Source organism: Tachypleus tridentatus, chromosome 10 (assembly GCF_004210375.1).
Source record: "Tachypleus tridentatus isolate NWPU-2018 chromosome 10, ASM421037v1, whole genome shotgun sequence".
Lineage (NCBI taxonomy): Eukaryota > Metazoa > Arthropoda > Merostomata > Xiphosura > Limulidae > Tachypleus > Tachypleus tridentatus.
The window spans coordinates 155,809,082-155,830,560 of NC_134834.1; the positions used below are offsets into that span (position 1 = coordinate 155,809,082).

General features: G+C 32.0%; 1 protein-coding gene across 9 annotated transcripts in view; it reads left to right on the forward strand.

Annotated features, from left to right (window-relative positions):
- Positions 1–21,479, forward strand: part of LOC143230701 (uncharacterized) — a 54,155-nt gene that overhangs the window by 13,302 nt on the left and 19,374 nt on the right. For 6 of the 9 annotated variants that reach the window (XR_013016601.1, XR_013016602.1, XM_076464705.1 and 3 more), the window contains exons 2-3: positions 6,086–6,235; positions 20,406–20,509. The gene's annotated coding sequence lies outside the window, so the exon portion shown is untranslated. Of the gene's footprint in view, positions 1–6,085; positions 6,236–20,405; positions 20,510–21,367; positions 21,450–21,479 lie in introns of all 9 variants that reach the window. The other 3 variants (XM_076464711.1, XM_076464712.1, XM_076464710.1) reach the window with 2 other exon arrangements.

Genomic DNA, 21,479 nt, shown 5'->3' on the forward strand with positions numbered 1-21,479 from the left:
AATTGGCATTTGACTTGGAGAGAGCAACGTGATAACAAGCTTTTCCAGATTAAGCCTTCTATTGCTCTTCGGCCGTCTTGCTTCTATAAAGATTGAAAGGAGGAAGTTGTTTTGGCTAGGCTCAGCATTGGTCACAGTTTTCAACTGATCACTTTCTTTTATCTGGTACTAATGCACCAATGTGTGGTCTGTGTGACATTCAAATCACAGTAGCCCACATTTTACTGTCATGCCATCATTACAATCGAGAGCGAAGGCACCATTTTAAACATATTTTTACCATGGGATCATCCTTGACATTGGCAATGGTGACAATGTCCACCTCAGTTATGTTTTTAAATTTTTAAGGGCCATTGATCATTTTAATTGTATTTAAGATATTAATTTGAAAATTGGACAATGTTTTGTTGTAGTATGATTACTTTTTACATATTTTAATGTTTTACTTTTTTTACCTAAACCAACCAATCAACTTCCACTTTTCTTGGAGGGTAGACAGTGACTCACAGGGCAATGATCATTTTCCTATCATTTTAAGGAAGACTGACTGTGGTCAATGCTACCCGACCTCATTCATCACTGGAAGCTGGACAAGGCCAGTTGGCTCTCTTTCATTGTTCTGTCGGAATTTGATCCTGCTATCTTCTCTATGGCATCAAGAGATGACTGAGTAGCAGCAGTGATTGACTGCAGTGTTTAGTGTATTCCTAAAACCTCAACACGTTTTTTACAGTATCCTCATCCATGGTGGAGTTCTGCCTGTCAGTGGCATGAAACACTCAAAATCGGACCTGGGATACCTTTCATAGTTATTGCACCCTTTCAAACTACATAGTTATTCAGTGGGCTTGTGCCCTTACTTAGTAGGTAAGATGTCAAAGCCAGAAAAAATCTTGAATGAAGTTTACAGTTAGCATCTCTTCTACCACTAGTTCCAAAATCATATGGGACAAGATTTGGAATGTGAGTGGGCAGTATATTTCCTCCCCTCTTTTAATCTGCGCTATTCGATAGCCAGGAAGTTGCTAATGCCCAGAGAATTGTCAAATGCTTTTCTTGTGCATCTGGCCACCTGATTCAGCTTGAAACATTCATCAGAAAAGCTTTTATCAAGTGACAACATCTTGTTTCCATATTATTAGACTTTGAGAAGGTTTAGGACACTACATAGAGGTATGACATTTTGCAATACCATCACTTATAGGGGTTGCATGGCCATTCACCCACTTTTATTCAAAACCTTTTAATGGACTGGTGATTACAAGTCCATGTGGGCTCAATGCTTTCCCATTCTTTTTCACAGGAACTTGTTATCTCTTAGGGCTATGTCTTGAATGTTACATTTTTCAGTGTGAAGGTTAATGCTATCACTTCACAGTTTCCTCCTGCTGATGCAAACAGGGTTTATGTCAACTTCCACATCTCATTTCATTCATCAAGCATGAGGTTTATTGAGTTGCAGTTTTAGGCTGCTTTCAGTCATTTATTGAAATAAACCACAGCAAACAGTTTTACCTTTTCTTTCTGTAAAACCATTTTCATGCACTTTTGCCACCAGTGGTTTATTAACCCTGATCCTGAGCTCCATCTCGAATGTTTTTCCTGTGCTCCCTGAAGCAAAGTCCTTTGGGCTTGTCTTTCACCATAAACTGACCTTCATTACACACAAGTAGCTAAGCATCAAGTATACAGGGCACTGAACATCCTCCATGTTCTCTTTTCCATCTTTTGGAGAGCTGAAAGATGTTCTGTGCTAAAGATTTATTGTGCCCTAATTTGATCCAAACTGGAATATAGGTCTGTGGTATATAATTCTGCCAGTACTTCAGCCTTGAAGATGTTGGACTCCCTTCACCATCTGGGGCTTTGGCTCTGTGGAGGGCTTTCCACACTTCTCCAATCCAGAATTTATATACTGAGTCTCATGAATTTCCTCTTCAACTAGGCCCCTTGCAATTTTCTTTACTGTATGCTTCAAAACTCTGACCCCCACTCCAACATCCCACCTGGTGTTTGTTTTCTCTTCTCAGTGAGTTATACTTTTTCAGAATAGACAGTCTGGACTGGCTGAATTGGCTCTGTCCTGGGATGATGTTGCTGTCTCCAGTGGTCAGCTTATCCCACCATTGCTTATTATTATCCCTACCTGTGACCTTACTTTGAGTTATTTGAGGAAGGTGGATACTCCTGATTAGAAGTACTGTATTCTGTTCACCAAACATAATTTGAACTATCCTTCCATTCCCATTTATACAGATGTTTTGAAATCATGTGACTCTGTTGGCTCTGCCATGGTTTGTTGTGGTTAGATAGTTGCACACAGAATCCCCTTTACAGTTTGTGTGTTTACTGCCAAGTTGTATGCCATTTCTCTTGCCCTGGATCTCATAGAATCTATATTGTATACCAGTTGTATTATTTATACCAACTCTCTTAGCTCTCTACTGACTCTGGAATTATCTTATTTTTCATTCTTACCCTCTTCTTGTTGATATTCAAAACCAACAGTCCCATTTTCCTTTATCTTCTGTTTCTGTGTTATTTGCAGAAATGAGCTCACTGAAACTGTAGCTAAATCTGCCTGCTCTGATGCTACCATTGCCATGCCTGCCCCATCTATGGTCCTGACAAGGCTATGCATTGGTCAGAGTTTAACCTATTTTTCTTTTATGTAGGACTGATCTGCTAGTATGTGAGGCCTTTGTGATATTCAGATCACAATTGCTCACCTTTAACTTTCATGCAACCTTTACAAACTCAGTAGCATCACCATTTTAGAAATGTGTTTTTATGCAGGTTTACCCTTGATGTTGTATGGTGTCTTAGATGATAGTGACACTGTCCATCTTGATTACATTTTTAGCTTTTTATGGGCCATTGGCCTTTTTATGTATCTTTCACATTTTTATCAGCTTTTTGGACATTGTTTAGCTTTTAACTTGCTTTCATTTTACATTTTATCATATTTTAGTTGCAACGTTTTTTTACCAGATGTTTGGCACAGACAGCCTAGCTGCTTTGCACTAATACACATCAAGCAACTAATTGGTCCTTTAAGGTTGTCCTTGCCAACTCATAGAGTGGAATTTGATAAATGATTAATTATCAGACATTTTAATTAGTTACATTCAGATAATCAGTTACTCTCACATGAGACTTAAATGTTTGGAATAAGTTGAGATAGTAATAATTAGAAACAGTAATTTTGATCATATTATTTTTATGAATGAACAATTTAATTGTCATTTAGATTAATCAATTATTTTACATGACACTAATTGATGCTCATAAGTAATACATTGATGTTGATTAATTGGTTTAGTCTCCTACCTCTACCATCGAGTCAAGTCAAATTTAAACTTTAACTCCACTCTTTATGTCTTTCAGGAGATTATTAATAGGAACTGTTATAATGTGTCATGCAACAAAGAAAGTTATATCTATTACATATAATCCAAAGAATCAATTGTAGATTATCTTAATTGGTAATCAAATTATTTTCAGCTCATCTAAAACTAAAATAGTTCATTAAAAAGACAGGAAGATGGAAGTCTTGCTAACTTATCTCAAAGTTGGTTTAATACCACTGTTATCTTTGAAAGTACCATGCATATTTATCTTGTAATATTATTGTATCTATTCCAATCTCATTTTTGTTCTGCATATGTGCAAATTTCACATAAAACTTATTTGAAAAATCTATTAAGTTGATATCATTTTAAAGCAGTTTTTGTTCCCTTGTTGTTTCCAAATATCTTTTACTGCCAGAATAGGACATTGTTCAATGCAAAAGGTGAAGTGTATTAATGTTAGGACAAATCAGACAGGTCTGTTAGATAAAAGGATGTTCATCAAAATGTTGACTAGAGTAGTATTAAATAATTTCTGTCTAAGTTGATACAAAAGGAAGTAATGAGACATGATGCTAATTGTCAGGTAAAATGAACAATCTTTATTAGAAAAGTTAAACACTGTTTGTGCTTTCTGTTGCTTACATGGAGCATTCACCTTTACTGAATTCTTTGTGTTCAGCTGTTCTGAGAAATATCCTCTCCAGGAACCTATTTCTGAGAACAAAAAAGAGAACAAAGGTAGCTTTAGAATGAAATCAACAGCTTATTCAATCACATTCTATGTAAAACCTACTCAGATACTAAAGGGTGAATAAATGCAGAATAAATACTGTAATTTTATTTAAACAAAAAGATATAAACACATGGTGTGTTCAAATACCACATCACATTCCTGATTGTGAATCTTCTACTAGTGATTTTTAAAGGGCATACATTTTGTTTGGGAAAACAAAATGATAACCATAATAGAGTTCCTCAACAGCTGCAATCAAGTCTTGTTCTGTTGGTAAATCTCTACATTTTTCACCTATGGTTAAATTCATAATTCATCAGTATAATTAACAAAGTTACTCTGTACAAGTAGAGATTTTATTAAGTGTGAGATGGTGTCCAGGAAAATAAACAAAAAACTAGTTTATGTCAAAATTACATGTAATTGTTCACCCCTATGGAGATTTTATTTGAGTATAACCCCTAAAAATTGATATGATGAGAAAAATTGTGGGGAATAATACTGATAGAAAGCAATATTACTTTGGATCCCTATGATGGTATTTTTAGAACCGACATGTTTTCACTGGAGGAGAGAATGGTCTTGGAAGTGGGGGACATGATAGAGGTTTTTTGAAGTTATTGACATTGCAAATCCATAAATCAAGAAGATAAAAAAAAAATTGCAGGCAGTAGGAGTAGAGAAACCAAACTGTAGATTTTAGAAAAGTCCGTTTACAGCGAAATATTTCTTCAGATGTGGTAGAAGCCTGACAATGAATGGGTTTAAAAAGGAGAGTGTGCGAGTATAGATCATGGTTGGATATGAAAAAATAATATTCCTGCATGCAGTTTGATGTAGGATGGTAGGAGAAAATGGGTTAGCCTACATGAGTGAGGGGTTGGGGTGGCACTTCATTATTTATTTATCACTTCAAAGACATTCCCAAGTTCACCATAGAGTCATACTTAGCTCTTCATTGGGTTTTCACTCCAGGCTTATGGATGATGAAGGTCAGTATGTTGGATGCATATCTCCACATCCGATGCATTCATACAGTATCTTTTTTTGTTCATCACAGGTGTGTGTTTCAGTTTTGGACACTTTTGTTCACACTAGTTTCAGCTTTCTATGTGTTTTATCAAGTGGTTCACCTGTTTCATTCCAGGAACCTTCATTTCCACCCTTATATGGATGACTGGCAGTGTGGGTTTGCTTGACAGAGTGGAAAAGAAGTCTTTCCTCACACTCACATTTTGAGATGTTTTTCAACTCACTCCTCAGTTGGGCTCAGCCTTTTCCAGCTTGGTTGAAGCTTGTGGAATGTCTTTTTTGTAGCATTTTATCTTCTCCTGCATGAGAGGTTCTCTCTTTTTTGGGTATGTGAGTGTCTCTAGAAGTTTTTATCAACTTGTTTGCACTAATGTGTCATTTTCAGTGGGTTTTAATTGACTAGTGGATCCTTTTCTGGGATTCTGCAGAATTTCCCTTCCCTCTCCCTTACACATCAAATTCAGCTGGTGATTGAATTGGGACAGTACTGTTAGTGGTGTTATTCTTCCCCCTCTTCATCCAGAATGACATATTTTTACATTTTGTTTTTTATATTTGGCTGTTCAGGCTCTTTCAAGGAGATACTCTTTCTGAGTCGTCATTCCATACTAATCCCTTGGAAATTCTTGCTGTTTGTTGGGCTTTACTTCACTTTCTGCAGGCTTTTCAGGGCCAGTTGCTGATGGTAAAATCCATCAGTTTTACAGTAGTCTTGCACATCACTAGGCAAGGGGGCACTTGGTTGACAGACCTCTGTCTTTATACATTGGATATTCTGTATTGGGACCCATAGTAAAACATCACTGTTGGTGTGTCATGCTCATTACAATTTTAACAACCTAAGAAGGATAAAAAAATTGGGATTCTTGGTATTAATTCTAAGGTTTTCGTTGTTTAGAAAAAATGTGCACTAGTTAAAGTTTAAGAGGTTGGAAATTGTAATACTCTGTATTTTCTCTTTTTTTAGATTGCAACCTTCAGATAAACATGTGACTTGCTGTTGTAATCATGGAAGTATTAAACACCAAAGTTGAACCCTTGCCAGAGGAGGAACAGAGTGACTTGTTGGATCTCAAACTGGTGAAAAGTGAAGAAACTGTTAACACATCACCAGAACGTAGGCTCTGACTTTTAAAAATTTAACTTTATCATTTTCTTGCTAAAATGCTTTTCATTTTTGTTATTGACCGAATTATTCACTTAATCTAGCAATATTCCAAAATTTTCATTTGATTACAAATATGTATTACAAAATAAAACCAGTTCTCTTTATTTTTGGACATGCAACAATAATATCGGAACCTTACAATTTCCAAGTCTGTTTTTAAATGCCTGCAGCACTACATTATTTGCCTTAAGCCTGGAAAATGTTAAATTATATAATCTAGTGTTGAATATCTAGGGCATGAATGATGCTGAAAATCTAAATCTAACCAGTGGTAAAGTGAAAGTCATTATCTGAGCTCGACAACTAACATAAGTAACATAAGTTCGATCTTTTCTTGAAATGGTCCAATATTATTCTAGATTTTTGCCAAATTTGTAGGAATTCCAAAAGTAATCAGCAGAAAAGGTGTGAATATTATAGTAATCAGTGAAGAAGTTCTAATACACCAAAATTTTAAACAGAATTTAAAATTTCTTTAAGTAAATGTTTGTGACATCACAACATAATGGTAATCATGCTATCATACTATATACTAATTATAGACACAACTGATTCAGACATATTATCTTTAAATGCAACTTCAGCAATAATTTAAAAGAAAATAATATTAATGAGATGTTTGATGGATGTTCTGAGAAGCTTTGGCACAACCAACTTAAAACTAAATTGTACAGGGCCTGCACTTTTACAAAAAGCAATAAGATACACTATTTTTAATGAAGACAATTTTTGCAAGTTATTCAATAATATTCTTCTAGAAGATCCTCAGTTGAAAAATGATCCATTTTCAGTGCAGCATTGGGTTTGAGACCTGTTACTTAACAAGAAGTACTTTTTTTTTTTTAACAATATGTGAGTTTCTGGAACAGCAGAATGTGCTTTGATATGTTATTGAGACTGACCAGCTTCTTTAGTTTGAAGGTTCTGAACACTTTTAGAAAGTTCTCTCCATTACCTTTTTCTGACCTTGTATCCACAATGTAATCATAAGAGTTTCCATGCTATAACTTTTAATCTTATGTAAATTTTCATGAAATTTGGCAAGCTTTTTCTAAGCATTACCTTAGTGAGAAGGCCAGTTACATTGCAATAGTTGTAGGACATTTTTTGTTCTTATTATTGTTCTATGTTCTTAGTTAAATTCTTTAGAAAAGTAAGTGGTTACTTGTTAATGAACTGTTTTTACTAAAGGTTTATTTGTAAATATGGAGTAGAGTATTGACTGCTCTAAGTGCAAATGGATTTTCATTTTAAAATTAAAAATACTTTTTTTCTTAAAAGTTTGCAAGTTTCCCTTGCATAGCTTCTAAAACCTAAATAAATATAAAACTTTTTTTTTCATTTAAATTTTATCTGATATTGCCTCTAAATCTGTGTGGACTCATCAGTTTGACCATTGTACAAAAATAGAAAGTAAGTCTAAATTACCATTTTTTTTTCTAGAATGACTACAAATTATGATGGGAAAATACATTTATTTATCATAAGTAGCTCAAGGCTTGCAACAGTTTACATATGTTTCTACTAAATTTGATTGTCCTTTCAAATGGGGCCCGGCATGGCCAAGCGTGTTAAGGCGTGCGACTCGTAATCTGAGGGTTGAGGGTTCGCATCCCCGTCTCAGCAAACATGCTCACCCTTTCAGCCATAGGAGCATTATAATGTGACAGTCAATCCCACTATTCGTTGGTAAAAGAGTAGCCTAAGAGTTGGCAGTGGATGGTGATGACTAGCTGCCTTCCCTCTAATCTTACTCTATTAAATTAGGGACGGCTAGCACAGATAGCCCTCGAGTAGCTTTGTGCAAAATTCAAAACAAACAAATAAACCTTTCAAATGTGTAATTAATAATCCTGCCAAAAAAAAAGGTTGTAAATTTCTTGATGAATGCATAACTCATTATACCATATTGAATGATGCAATGCACAAGCATTCATTGGGAAGAATTATTACTATCTTTGCATTATCTTGCATAATCTAACCTTATAAAACCTAATAAGCTTCTAATTTTTACATTTTAGTTACTGTTATGATGATAAATTTAAAATAGGCACATAAAACAAGAAATATATTAAACTTACTTTTTTGTAATGATGGTATTAGTACACTAAATTTTTATTTATCTAAAGAATGCATCTAAGAATACAGAGTAATAGCATGCATAAAGTGAACAATGTCCTATAACTATTATAATTAACTGGCTTTCTAACCAAAGTATAAGAGCCTTAAAATAATTTTATAAGCTACTCAGTCTGAACACCACTGAAAAAACTTTGAAAATGAAAAAAAACGTTATTCTTTATGGCCAGCTTTGATATTTAGTCTCTTCTCACTAATATCTGACTTGAGAAACAGTTGAAGTTGTTATTAAACAGTTTTTTTCAACTGAAAAGTTCTTTGCATTTAAACTTTAATCAATAAAAATTATTTGAATGGCTTCTTAAATTGTTTCTCTAGGACAGTCACTTCATTTTTTAATTGTAACTTTTAAGATCAGACAGACTGAGTGGCAATGTGAACACCTCTAGGTCCAACTCTTGCAAATATATTTTTCTCTGTTATTACAAACATTAATGGCTGTATAATTGTTCTCTTTATTAGAAGCCAGAATCATATAGAAGGTACTCAAGATGATACTTTTCAACTCTTTCACAACATCCATGTACAAACTTTACTCCTTCAGACATAACTTTGTTCTGAATCTTCTAAACAGAGCATGTAGTATCTGTTCTGAGTTGTTTTACCTTTATTTAAAAATTAATAACATGTTACAAAGTAACGGTTATTCCCTTTATTCCTCACACTCTATCACATGAACATTTTTAACAAATAAAATAGATGCCCCCTCCCCACTAGTACAGTGGTAAGTCTACAGATTTATAATGCTAAAATCAGGGGTTCAATTACCCTTGGTGGGCTCAGCAGATAGCCCAATGTGTCTTTACTATAAAAGAAAACACAAAAAACAGATAAAATAGAAATTACCTAAAAGCTGCACACACACTTTCACTTTCAACTTTTGAAATATCCATTAGTTCTTATCACTGCTTTCATGGGCAAACATTTTAAATTCAAATAATGATGAAGACATATTATCCACAAATTAAGCTATGTGTAGTATCTAAGTCAACATTTAGAACCAAAAACTTGTTTAAAGTAAAAGACTATCCATACCAGTGCATCATGGGTCATGTACATAAATACATTTGTGTTGGTTGTAAAACTACTTTCATTGGTAAAGCTACATGTCACAAGTTTGTGTACATTAGAACATGGTCATGTCAGCTATAGCAGCTATGGGAATAACAACAACCCCACGCTTTTAGAAAACCTTAAAATTCTCAACTCCAGAACCACAGATTACAACCTCTATCAAAGAAAGCCTCACCATTTTTGATGATCACCCAGTATTAAATAACATCAACTCCTCCATTAATTTAATAATTTCCACATTCTCAGGGTTTTTTTTCTGCTTTTTGTCTGATTGTTATTATATTTATTAGTATATTAAAGATACAGTGTTTATACTTTTATTTAAACCTATCTTTATAATGTTTCCTCTTAGCAGTGTTAATAACATTCTCAACATGGACAAGTCATAGTGTATCACAAGTATTTAGAGAATTACATTCAAAATTTAATTAAACTACTTTATTATCATACTACATGAATAAACTTGGCATAAAAGCATAGTTAATAAATCAGTTTTTAAAATTATAGAACTTCTTAATAGTGTAAGGAAATATTTTGTTTTAATTCTCATTCTTAACCTAGTATAAGAATTGTGGTATTTGAACTCTAGATATTCCCTCTCCTCTAATTTATTTACCACCCCCTCTCAAAAGTATGGAATTTAATTTAAATTATTCATTATAATTTTGTTATTACTCAGGCAAATCACAAGTATATGGTTCCAAAGCCATAAAATAGAAAGTCAGACACCTGTTACAACCTCTCTTTCACAAACTGCCAATAGTTCTGATGTTTTATACTATATTATTTATGGCCAGTAGGGATACAAGGTTTTAATATATTAAATGATGTATTAAATTATGTTGATTTCTGTACAACATATTGTATATTTCTTCTCCCACTTTCAAATGTATTCTCACAAGAATCACATTGCTGAGCTTAGTTGAATTTTTGAAGGCTCCAATCACAAAGTCAAAAATTGTGTCATAGTTATAGGACATTGTTTTTCATGTTTTGTTATTCTGTATTCTTAGGTGCATTATTTGATTAAATAAAAAAAATTTAGTGTAATAGTATCAGTAGTATAAAAAAGTAGGCCAAAGTTTCATCAAGAGTCAACATAAAAAAGGATAGACTCAGGTGTTATATTTCTTGTTTTTGATTTCTATATTTATTATAATAAAAGTAACTAAAATATAAAAATTAGAATGTTATTAGTTTAGGTAAGATAAAGATATTCTTCAGATATATGTTTAGGAGTAGTTCATGTGTTATAAAATTCAATAGGGTAACATGAACCTACATGTTTGCAAAGTGATTTGCAACTTATATAGTGGGATTATTAGTTAGACAAGGCTCAAAGGGCAAGAGAACTTAAGTAGATAAAGATGTTTACTATTTCTAGTTTTGAACTATATAGGATAAACAAGTCTAATTTCTTGCTAGAATTTGCAGTTATTCTACAGGGTGGCCCATAACTCCCTACTCATCCATATGTTAAGGATATTGTATCTAAACAACGTTATAATACTAAAGATGAATTGAAGGCAGCTGTTACTGCAGTATTTGGAACAATAACCCCTGCTATGTTGAGGAAAATGTCTCACAGAATATGGCATTGCATAATCTTATGCAGCGAGAATGAGGTACAGCACACAGATACACTGGATACATAAGATATATGGATGGGTAGGGACTTACGGGTCACCCTGTAGTAAGAAGAAAAGGTGATTTAGATTTCTTTTTTCTTTCAAATAGTAGTTATCAGGTAGATTAAATTGACTGAATCTTACAGAGTTGTCATAGAGAAAATAACAGATAATGCACAAGTTTTAACTGAAAAAAAATACAGATATTTATGTAAGAGGTTTTATTGTGTGTATGCAAGTGAAATTTTAGAGTTTTCAGATGAAGAAAAGTACTTTTGATTTCAACATGGAAATCACTTTGGACTCAGAGCAGTCAACACTGACTACATACACTGCTGGCCAAAATCTTAAGGCCAATGAACATAAAGAAAAAGTATGTATTTTGCACTGTTAGACTCAACCACTTATTTGAGTAGAGCTTCGAAAGATGAAAATAAGAAAAGGGAAAATAAAAATAAAAAACAATATTTATCATGTAAAAGGGAAAATGTGAACAATATGAAATTAGCCTAAATACTAGCTGGTCAGAAGTTTAAGACCATACCAAAAAGAAGTTCAGAAAAGGGTGGGAAATGCCCAACAAGAGGTCTCAGTAGTGAGTTGCATGGCCATCATTGTGAATAACTGCAAACAGTCACTTTGGCATGGTCAATATAAGAGTTCGCAGAAGGCTGGCTGGAATGTTATTCCAAGTGGTGAAGATGGTTTCACAAAGATCATGCACTGTTTGGAAATGACATCCATTTCTATAGACTTCCCTTGCCATCCACCCCCAAACATTTTCAATGGGGTTCAGTTTGGGCAAACATGCTGGATGGTCCAAAAGAATCACGTTATTTGCCATGAAAAAGTTCTTTGTCCTGCGGGCATTGTGAATTGCAGTGTTGTCCTGCTGAAAGATCCAGTCATTTCCACACAAGCAAGGGTCTTCAGTCAGTAAGGATGCTCTCTCCAACATGCCAATGTAGCCGGCTGCTGTTTGACACCCTTATATAACCTGAAGCTCCATTGTTCCATGAAAGGAGAAAGCACCCCAGATCATGATGGAACCTCCTCCACTGTGTTGTGTAGAAAATATCTCCAGTGGGATATCTTTATCATGCCAGTAACATTGGAAGCCATCTGGACCATCCAGATTAAATTTTTTCTCATCAGAGAACAAAACCTTCATCTAATTTTCTACGTCCCATGTTTGGTGCTTCTCAGCAAAGTTTAACCGAGCTGTTTCGTGGTGTGGAAGGAACCTTGGCCTTTGGAACGTTTATGTTTTTTAAAGCCTTTTTTCGTATATGCCGTCTTATTGCTCTTGAGCTGCATTCTGCATCCTTAAGGGCCTTAAACTTGTCCGACAATTGGCTGGTGTCTTGCTGGACAACCCATCGATTCATCCTGCTCAATGACGGCAAAATTTTCTTGGGCTGACCATTTGAAATTCTCATTTTGTATCTCTCAGTGTCTTTAAAGAAATTTAAAACAGAAGTTTTACTATGCCCAATCTCACCAGTAATGGCACATTAAGAAAGACCTTGCTTTTGCAGCTCAACAATTCTGCCACGTTCAAACTCTGTCAACTTTTTAGCCTTTGCCATGTTTTTACCTGATGTAATACAGGAGATGTCAGTGGGAAATGTTGACAATGCTAATGCTTGAACACAAATGACTAAATTTCGTTATCTGTTTACTGATTAATACTTCGTTTCAGTATGGTCTTAAACTTTTGACCAGCTAGTATTTAGGCTAATTTCATAGTGTTCACATTTTCCCTATTAAATGCTAAAAAAAAAATTTTTTCCACTTTTCTTATTTTCATATTTCGAAGCTCTACTCAAATAAGTGGTTGAGTCTAACAATGCAAGATGCATATTTTTTCTTTGTTCATTGGCCAGCAGTGTATATTGATGGAGATAGTTTAGTAAAAATACTTTATTAGAAAATTTGATTTTTTAATATAAAAGCCTTATAATGTTTAAAGAAATCTTTGAAAATTTTTTTGAAGACACACAAAACATATTAAAATTTATGATATGGAAATTTTAAAGGTCAGTTTGAGGCCAAGAATCAGCTGAGTCTGTAGTGAGAGTTAAATGTGTATGCCACATATTTTATTGTACATTCCATTACCTTGTTGCCATTTAAGTCTTTTTTTTTTCTACATGTGTGATTCAATACAAAAAAATACTTGCTCAATGGTTTGTTGTTTTTTGTTGTTAGAATATTGTGAACTAACTTCTTGAGGTTTTAATGTTGATGATGATGGAATTTGAAAAAAAAATTAATTGTAATTAAAAATGCTTTTTGGTATTACTGTGTTTTCAGTATGTATTATGAAATTTTTTTCACCTGATGAACCAGATAGTACTCTGGGAACAATGTGACATGATACATAATTTGAAAAGTTAAGAATAATTAGTTGTATAGTTTATAAAGAATAATTGTATTTCTGTTGGATGTATAAATGTTATAATAAAGAACCTCAGAGGGAGATATTTGACAGTGTGTGAAAGAGAGGATGTGGAAGATGGATGTTACAAGTTGTTCTGACCCTCTAGTTTATGTATCTGTACACAAAGAAGGTTGTAGGTGATAAAACTAATGCTCTAGTAATATCTTCTCAGCCATTTTCATGTATTACTATATCATCTGATTTTGTTTTTTTTTAAATGATTTTAAAGAGGTAGGTTGTGTTTTTAGTCTGCTCAATATATCATATTTTAAGACTGAAATACAGTTTAGTTACTAAGCTTGGTAAGTTATAATGGAATTCTGTGGTTTTGATATAGTAATTTGTTTTTGTTATTCAAATGTATATATATATATATATATATATATATATAACCTAACAAGAATTTTCACATCCTCCATTTGTGAAATTTAAGGCATGGCAAGCTTTGAGAAACACCAATCAAATACAAAGATCATAACAAGAAGAGATAAGTGTGTGCTTTTTGATAAAAGGTGTGAAAAAATGAACTTTAAACTCCAAATAAATATAAAAGAATAAATTGTTTTCAAACCTATGTTTCACCTTTTTGGTTTTTTTGGGGTTAGCATACATAACAAGCTGAAGAAGCTGCAAAGGAAAAACATTGATTTAAATAAAAATATATTCTTTCATATTTATCTGTAGTGAAAGGTCGTTTTTTCTTAACTTTTATCAAAATGTGTAAATCCCTCCCATGTGCACCACAAATTTTGAAAGTCAACAAAATATTGTTTGCTTTACTTTTTGATTTAATAACTTGCTTGTAAATACTAATAATCTAGACATATATAATGCTTATTAATTGAAATGTGATTATTCTTTACGAACCACAACAAAGACAGGCTACTTTGTAAAGACTAAAAGTCAGTTACATATTATTGGATACGGTAACACACACACATATATGTATAATGTTATGAGAGCTAAACATTTGTGTTTTTTCATGTTATAATCTGTAGTCACCCTAGAACAAAAAAAGCATAAGTTATATTTATATCCCAATTTTTAAGGTGGTTACAAGGTTTTGTTAAATTGACAGATCCCCTACAGTTAGTGTAGAGAAAGTAACAGATAAAATATAAAGATTTACTGAAAACAAACATTTGAAATATGTTTAGGAGATTTTAGAGGTTACACAAATACACATTTAAGATTTTGGGGACAAAGTATAGTTTTTTTCAAGCATGACATGAAAATCACTTCACTTGGACTTGTAATAAAACATACTTGATATTTTTACAAACAAATTAATTAAAAAATCTGAAATTTTGTATACAAAAGATATGAAATAATTACCAAAAGTTTACCAAATTTTGTGAAGATGCACCTACTGCATTAAAAGCTATAGTATAAATACTTACTGTGTGCAAATGTATATATAAACCTGTGTATTTTATACTGAACCCATTGCAAAATGGGTTAATGGCTCTTACCACATAGTTAGAAAGCCAGAAAAATTGTGATAGTTATAAGATAATGTCTGTCCTTTATATGTTAATATTCCATATTCCCAGTGCATTATATAATTAAATACAAAATTATTTAATGTAGTAGTACCATTAGTTGAAAAAAAAATAGGGTTAAGTTTTGTTAATGATCAACAGCAATAACAAAAAAAACTCGGGTGTTACATTTCTTGTTTTTTTATGTATTTTCTTTATTATTATAAATAAAATTTAGATATTAGAAACTTATTGGGAAAGATGAAGAAAAAAATTTTTTTCAAGGGTTATGCTTGTGAACAGCTTGCCTGTAGCTCATGCATTGTATAATTTGATAGGGTAACATGAGTTGCATTTTTATGAGTGAGTTAGAAGTTGTGTGGAAGGAATATTAATTAGACAGGGTGCAAAGGACAATAAAACAGTAAAATTTTGTAAAAACAGATATATACTGCTACTTGTTTTTAAACTGTTTAGAATAAAGAGTGTTAGTTTCTTGTTATAAATTGACATTTTTCTAGAAAGAAGAAAAAAGTAATTTATATTTATCTCTTAATCTTTTTATGGTGGTTACAAAGTCAGTCAATTTAACTAATGCTGTATATGGTTAGGGTAGAGGAAATAAAAAATAAGATATAAAGTTTTACAGAAGAAAATTTGTAATTTATTTAGGAAGATTTAGAGGTCATGCAAATGAAACTTGAACATTTTCAGATGAAGAAAAGTATTTTTTCATCTCAGTATAAAAAATTATTTTGCACTTGGAGTAATCAACACTTTGACTCCTTATGTTCAAAGTGATGTGCTTATTAAACTATAATAATAAAAATTCTGATATTTTTTGTCTAAAAATACTTGTAATGCTTGCAATAATTTGTGAAGATTCACAAAGATGATAAAAGTTATAATATGGAAACATTAAAGATCAATTTGGGGTCTGGAATTAGGTGAAATCATTTGAGCCTGTACTTGAGAGTTAAATTTTGAATGTAACTGTGAAAAGTTGTGATGTGCATTTTAACCTAGCTGTAACAAGAGGGTTTAAGAGTGGTACTGCTCAAACATCTTACGTGAAGAAAAAATGGTTTTCAGTATTTTTAATGATAGTTGAACTTTCAGTTACTATGAGACTGTTATATTCATCAAGACAACTACAAATGGAGATTACCAGAATTTCTCATATTGAATACCTTTGCCAGTTGTAGTTGATAATGTAGTTAATATGAGTGTCTGTGTTATGATGCCATGCTTGGATCTTTTTGTTATCTAAAATAACTGTCTTAAATAAGTAAAGCTTTTATTTTGGTTATATTCAAATGAAAAAATACATTTTACGTAGGAATACAGAAGTGTTTCTTCTGGGTATATATTTATCTAGATGTTTGTGTCATTGAATATGTCCACAACATGCATGATACATAGATCTCAACTTTAAAACTTTTGATTTAAAGAAAGTGTAATCCAATCTTTCCAATCAAAGTAAGAACAACTTTAACTTTTATTCAGCTAAAATAGAAAATTTATTAGCACTTTCAGATGTGCTAATCCATAAGCCTGGAAGAAAGTTTAAAACTGTAATTTTCAAGAAGTTTACTCATTCTGGTATTTGTAAACCTTGAGACTCATCTCAAGATCAATCTCAGAAATTAGATATTATAAAAATCCTTCTTTATAATGAAGAAATTAAATTGTTATTCACCAGTATTTGTGGATTGAACTGTCCTAGAGATAATGTGATTTTGTTTTACTGTTTATTGTATTATAAAAGTGTGGTACAAAACTATAAAATATTTGAACTTCAGTATTGATGATAAGTTATTATCCATGATGACAAGAAAACCCACTTATAGAGAAAATTATATATGCAAAAACGGCTAGTATGAGTAGAGAAAGCACTATGTAAAGGAGCAAACAACATTTAGACCTTCTTTGGTCATTGTCAAGTTCACAAAGAAAGAAAGAGGTAACTGACCAATAGTTGACCACATGTTTGAAGGCAGTTGTGTAATTGAGTGTAGGAATGTAGGTGGGCATGCTTAGATGTTGGATATATTTATTAATATAGGTATAAAAGGTGTTCCTTTGTATTGGATTATTTTGGGCTTGAGTTGTATAAGTAAGGCTTCTTTAATTTTGCATTTGTTTATGTTTGTTTCTTTATTTAGTATTTACATGTTTTTTGTGGTTATGTTGTCTTTATTTGATTTGCAGTGTTCGTAAATGTGTGAAGGTGACAATTGTGTTCTTTGAATCTGGTTTCCATTTTTCTACTTGTTTCTCCAATATAGAAATTGTGGCAGTTATGATATTGTATTTTATAAATAATGTTGGTGTTGTGTTTGCCAGTGTAGTTTTTACATAGTATAGACCTTAGTTTTGTGCCTGGTTTTTGAATAAATTGGGTATTAACTGGAATGTCATATTTTGTTACTAGTTTTTCCCAAATGTTGGTTATTTTCTTGCTGATGTAGGGAATATATGGTAGGCAGCAGTATTTGGTTTAGTGATTTTTTTAAATCGAGGGGTATATTTACTTTCGTTAGTTGATTTTGCTTTTTATCTTGGTGTGTAAGTATGACATTTTCCATGGTTTGTGGAGGAAACTTGTTAATGTTGGTGAAGTATTGTTTTATTTTGTCTAATTCATGAATTTCATATGATAATTGAAAATTTTGGCAAAGGAGAAACAGAAAAAGAGAATTTATTATCAGAACAAAGGAACAGTGTGACCACTCTCTCATGTTTTGAACATCCAAGTGAAGTATCTCCTTGTATCTAATCAGAATATTATTACTCCAGACTCAAATGTAAATTAAAAGAAGTACTGTTTAAAATTAGAGAACTCACTCAATTACATACAAGAAATCCATTTATGTTCATAAGTATTGCACATTTGGATTTGTTTTAAATGGTAGTATTATCCTACTTAAGATGTGTTGGTTTTGTGAATTGTATCAAATAAGCCAGCTTAGTACTAGCACCTGTATGGAGTTTTAACAAGTCCAGTTTTAGTAGACTAAAAGTTTTTCTTATAAAGATATTTTTATTTTGTCTAACTTTATTTGTCAAACATTTAATGTGAACTTTGGATATCATATACTGAACATTTTTGTGCTGGAGTATATTGTTGTTAGTGTCCATTTTAGTTGCAGTGGATAATTTGCTAGTATTAGATTTGTTTGGATCAGTTAGTTCCAATGATATTTAACTTACCTTAAAAATCCCAGAAAATAAATTTGAGAAACAAAAGCTTTTAAATATATTGCAAAGATGAGTTTAAAAAAATTACAAAATTGAGATTCTGTGCCAAAGAGTAGGGTAGTCTGTTTATCAAGGTTATAATGTCATAATATTGCCAATTTTAGTGAGTTGAAACATTTGTTTCTGCATTAGTTTTAGTTGAAAGAATGTCTTTTATATTTCTTAGTGTTGATTCTGTTCAGCTTCTTTAAATGTTTTTTTCACTCTTCCATTTGCAGCTTTGTTTTCTCATCTGTTAATTGTGTAGACTTGTTTCTTTTTTACTGCTTGAAAAATTAGAGTGCATGTAGTAGTTGTGTTTTGTAGTTGATATGAGGATCTGTGTTATAAATGATCAATACATTCATTACCATCTTTGAAAACATTATCCATAATAAGTGCCTTTTTTTTTAAATTATTAGGGACATTTTAAAAATGCAAAACATGTCTTATTTATAGGTCTCTTTGCATATTCAACTAAAATCTGCTGCATGATGTACATGTGTCTCGCTTATTTTGTATATTTTATCAGGATTATTGGGTATGTTTGATTATACAAGAATGGTTAGTTATAGTCATGAAAATATTGTATTTGAATATGCCCTATGTGAAGCAAGACCTCCCAAAAACTTGGCTCATCAACAGTAATATCCTTCTATTGTGTAAAGCATAAGTTTTCCTAAAGTTTACAATGAAAAAAATTCCTCAGCATATACATTTGTTTCAATAACTAAAAGGTTGTAAAACTCCTCATTTGGAAACAGAGAAAAGTCTGAATGGAATGTTGAATTTAACCCTAGAGTTCCAATAAATTGTAATTTTTCATGACTGATTAATCATTATTTCACATGGCTATATTAGTATCAGCATGCCTGTGCTGTCATCAAGTCTAGAAATATTAATAGGCTCGGTGTCTTCATTTTCAGCTGATGCTGTATTCAATACCTGAATGGAATTTGATACCTTATTATCAGTGCCACTTTCTTTAGGTGAAAAATACTTGTTCTCATTTTTGGAGAAAGACAAAGACTTCAAATTGTCTAATAAATCTGATAATTCTTCATTTTCAAAATTTCTGTGTGGTTTTGACTTCTTTCTCAGCAACAGAAAATATTTTTTTTAAACAAACAAGCTTTACAACCAAACAAAACTTCTGGGAGAAGAGGCTCTTAAGTGAGTGCTGTCACAGCAGAACTGGCTTCTAATGCATGCTGACTTCAGTGAAATGCATTTTGATCAGTGTTTTGGTTGATGCATATATATGCATCAGTGATACTGCCTGACACACCCTTGGGCAGACATTTGGATAAAGTGAATGTGTTAAAGTACCATTCTTGGAACATTTTTTGTTTTCTGTCTAGAATATCTGGCCTAAGAAAGTAAAGTTAAAAGCATTTTGATTATATTTAGGTGTAAAATAATACTTTTTTTATAAATATAAATATAGAATTTTATGGTAATTCACAGGAATGTATCTCTCTGAAAAGTGCATAACATTGCAAATATGAAACACCTATAGCCTTAATAAATGTTTGAGTTCCTTCCTGTGAATGGACAAGTCTAGGCAAAAGAAATTGAGTGACATATTGGAGCCTCATTTATGTCAAGTCTTTTAAAGTATGAGAAAGAGAGCAAAAGTGAGAATGCACTTCTTAGCATGGAAATAAATTTATAAACCTGATTAAACACACTGTTAATGTGTTGTGAGCACATTCTATAAAATAATCTCATTAAGGAGAGTATTTGATCTAAATGTAATAAGTAAAGTTGACAGAAAGATTGTCACAGAAAATCCAGAGAGCTATAGGTTGATTGAAGCAGATAGCCAAGAGACACTGAATTGTGTAGTGTTTAGCATTGAAGTCTAGCAGGCAGTGTGCCAGAAAGAATCTGTACAGAGGGATGAAAGAAGATGTATACATTTTGGTTAAACAAAATAATAATAGAAAGAGAGGGAATTTCTAAACTTTTATTTTTAAGTGCTTGTTTTGAATAAATATACTTGGTTTAAAAATGTCTGATAATAGCCCAAATATTCTATTATAATATACTAGTACATTAAACCACAGTAAAATTTATTTAAAAAATACATTTTCTATACATGTAACAAACAGAAGCTGCTGCTCTAGGAAAAGGATCCTCACATTCTATCTTTGATTTTAAAGTACCAAAAAAGGAACGAGAAGAGAACTATATTGAAGTAATAGAGAATTCTCAGGTAACTTTTATAAGATTTATTAATTCATTGCTAAAAAACCTTGAAATATTGTAATTATATTTTAATGAACTTAATTTGCTTCATTTCTAATCAATGTGAACAGTGTTGTTACAATTTTAAAATGGTTAGTACATCCAGTAGAAATAAAACGTAAACCATAAGATACATTCTTTGGTTGCCTTTATGTTGAATGTTATGTTAATGATAGCTCAGGGGTAATCTTGAAAACTTGTAATGCTCATATTTTAGAGTTTAATTCTTGCATTTAGTGCAGTGCATATAGCCCATTTTGAAACTTTACACTTAAACTAAATGAACAATATGTGAATAAGGTAATTTGGGGACCACAAATAAACAATAATTCTATGAATTTACATAAATATTTGCAAGATAATTGTGAAATTAATATCCTTGGTACAACTAACCATAATATATGGAAATGTACTGAAGAACTTGTGACTTGTTTCTTGCTACAGCACAAATAGGAAGTTCCATAATGTTCTATACTGGAAAAATGCCATATTGTAAGTTCACATTCTGGCCAGGACAAATCCAACTTTTTTTCCCCTTTAAGCTAAGGTTTCTAAATATACTTTAGAAAGGTTTGCCTCTTTGTTCACACCTACATATATACCTAGGTAGTTTGATACAGTACAGTATGGTACTTAAACTGAAGGATACTGAGTGATGTAGTATTTTATTTATTTTATATAGTGAGGTGCAAAAATAGTTAACTAATGTTTACTTGTACATTTCAATTAAGTAACAAATAGATTAATCCAGGTTATTTTTAAAAGTTTCTTAAATATTTTTTTTAACATTTTAACTTTTTCATTATTGAGTTCTTATTGCTTGCAGTTTTGTGTTTGTGCATGAACCAGGAACTGAAACTTAAGAAAATCCTTGCAGTACCAATGATGATTAATTTCAGTTTTTTTCTGTAAGATATTTTAAGTCATTATTTATTTTA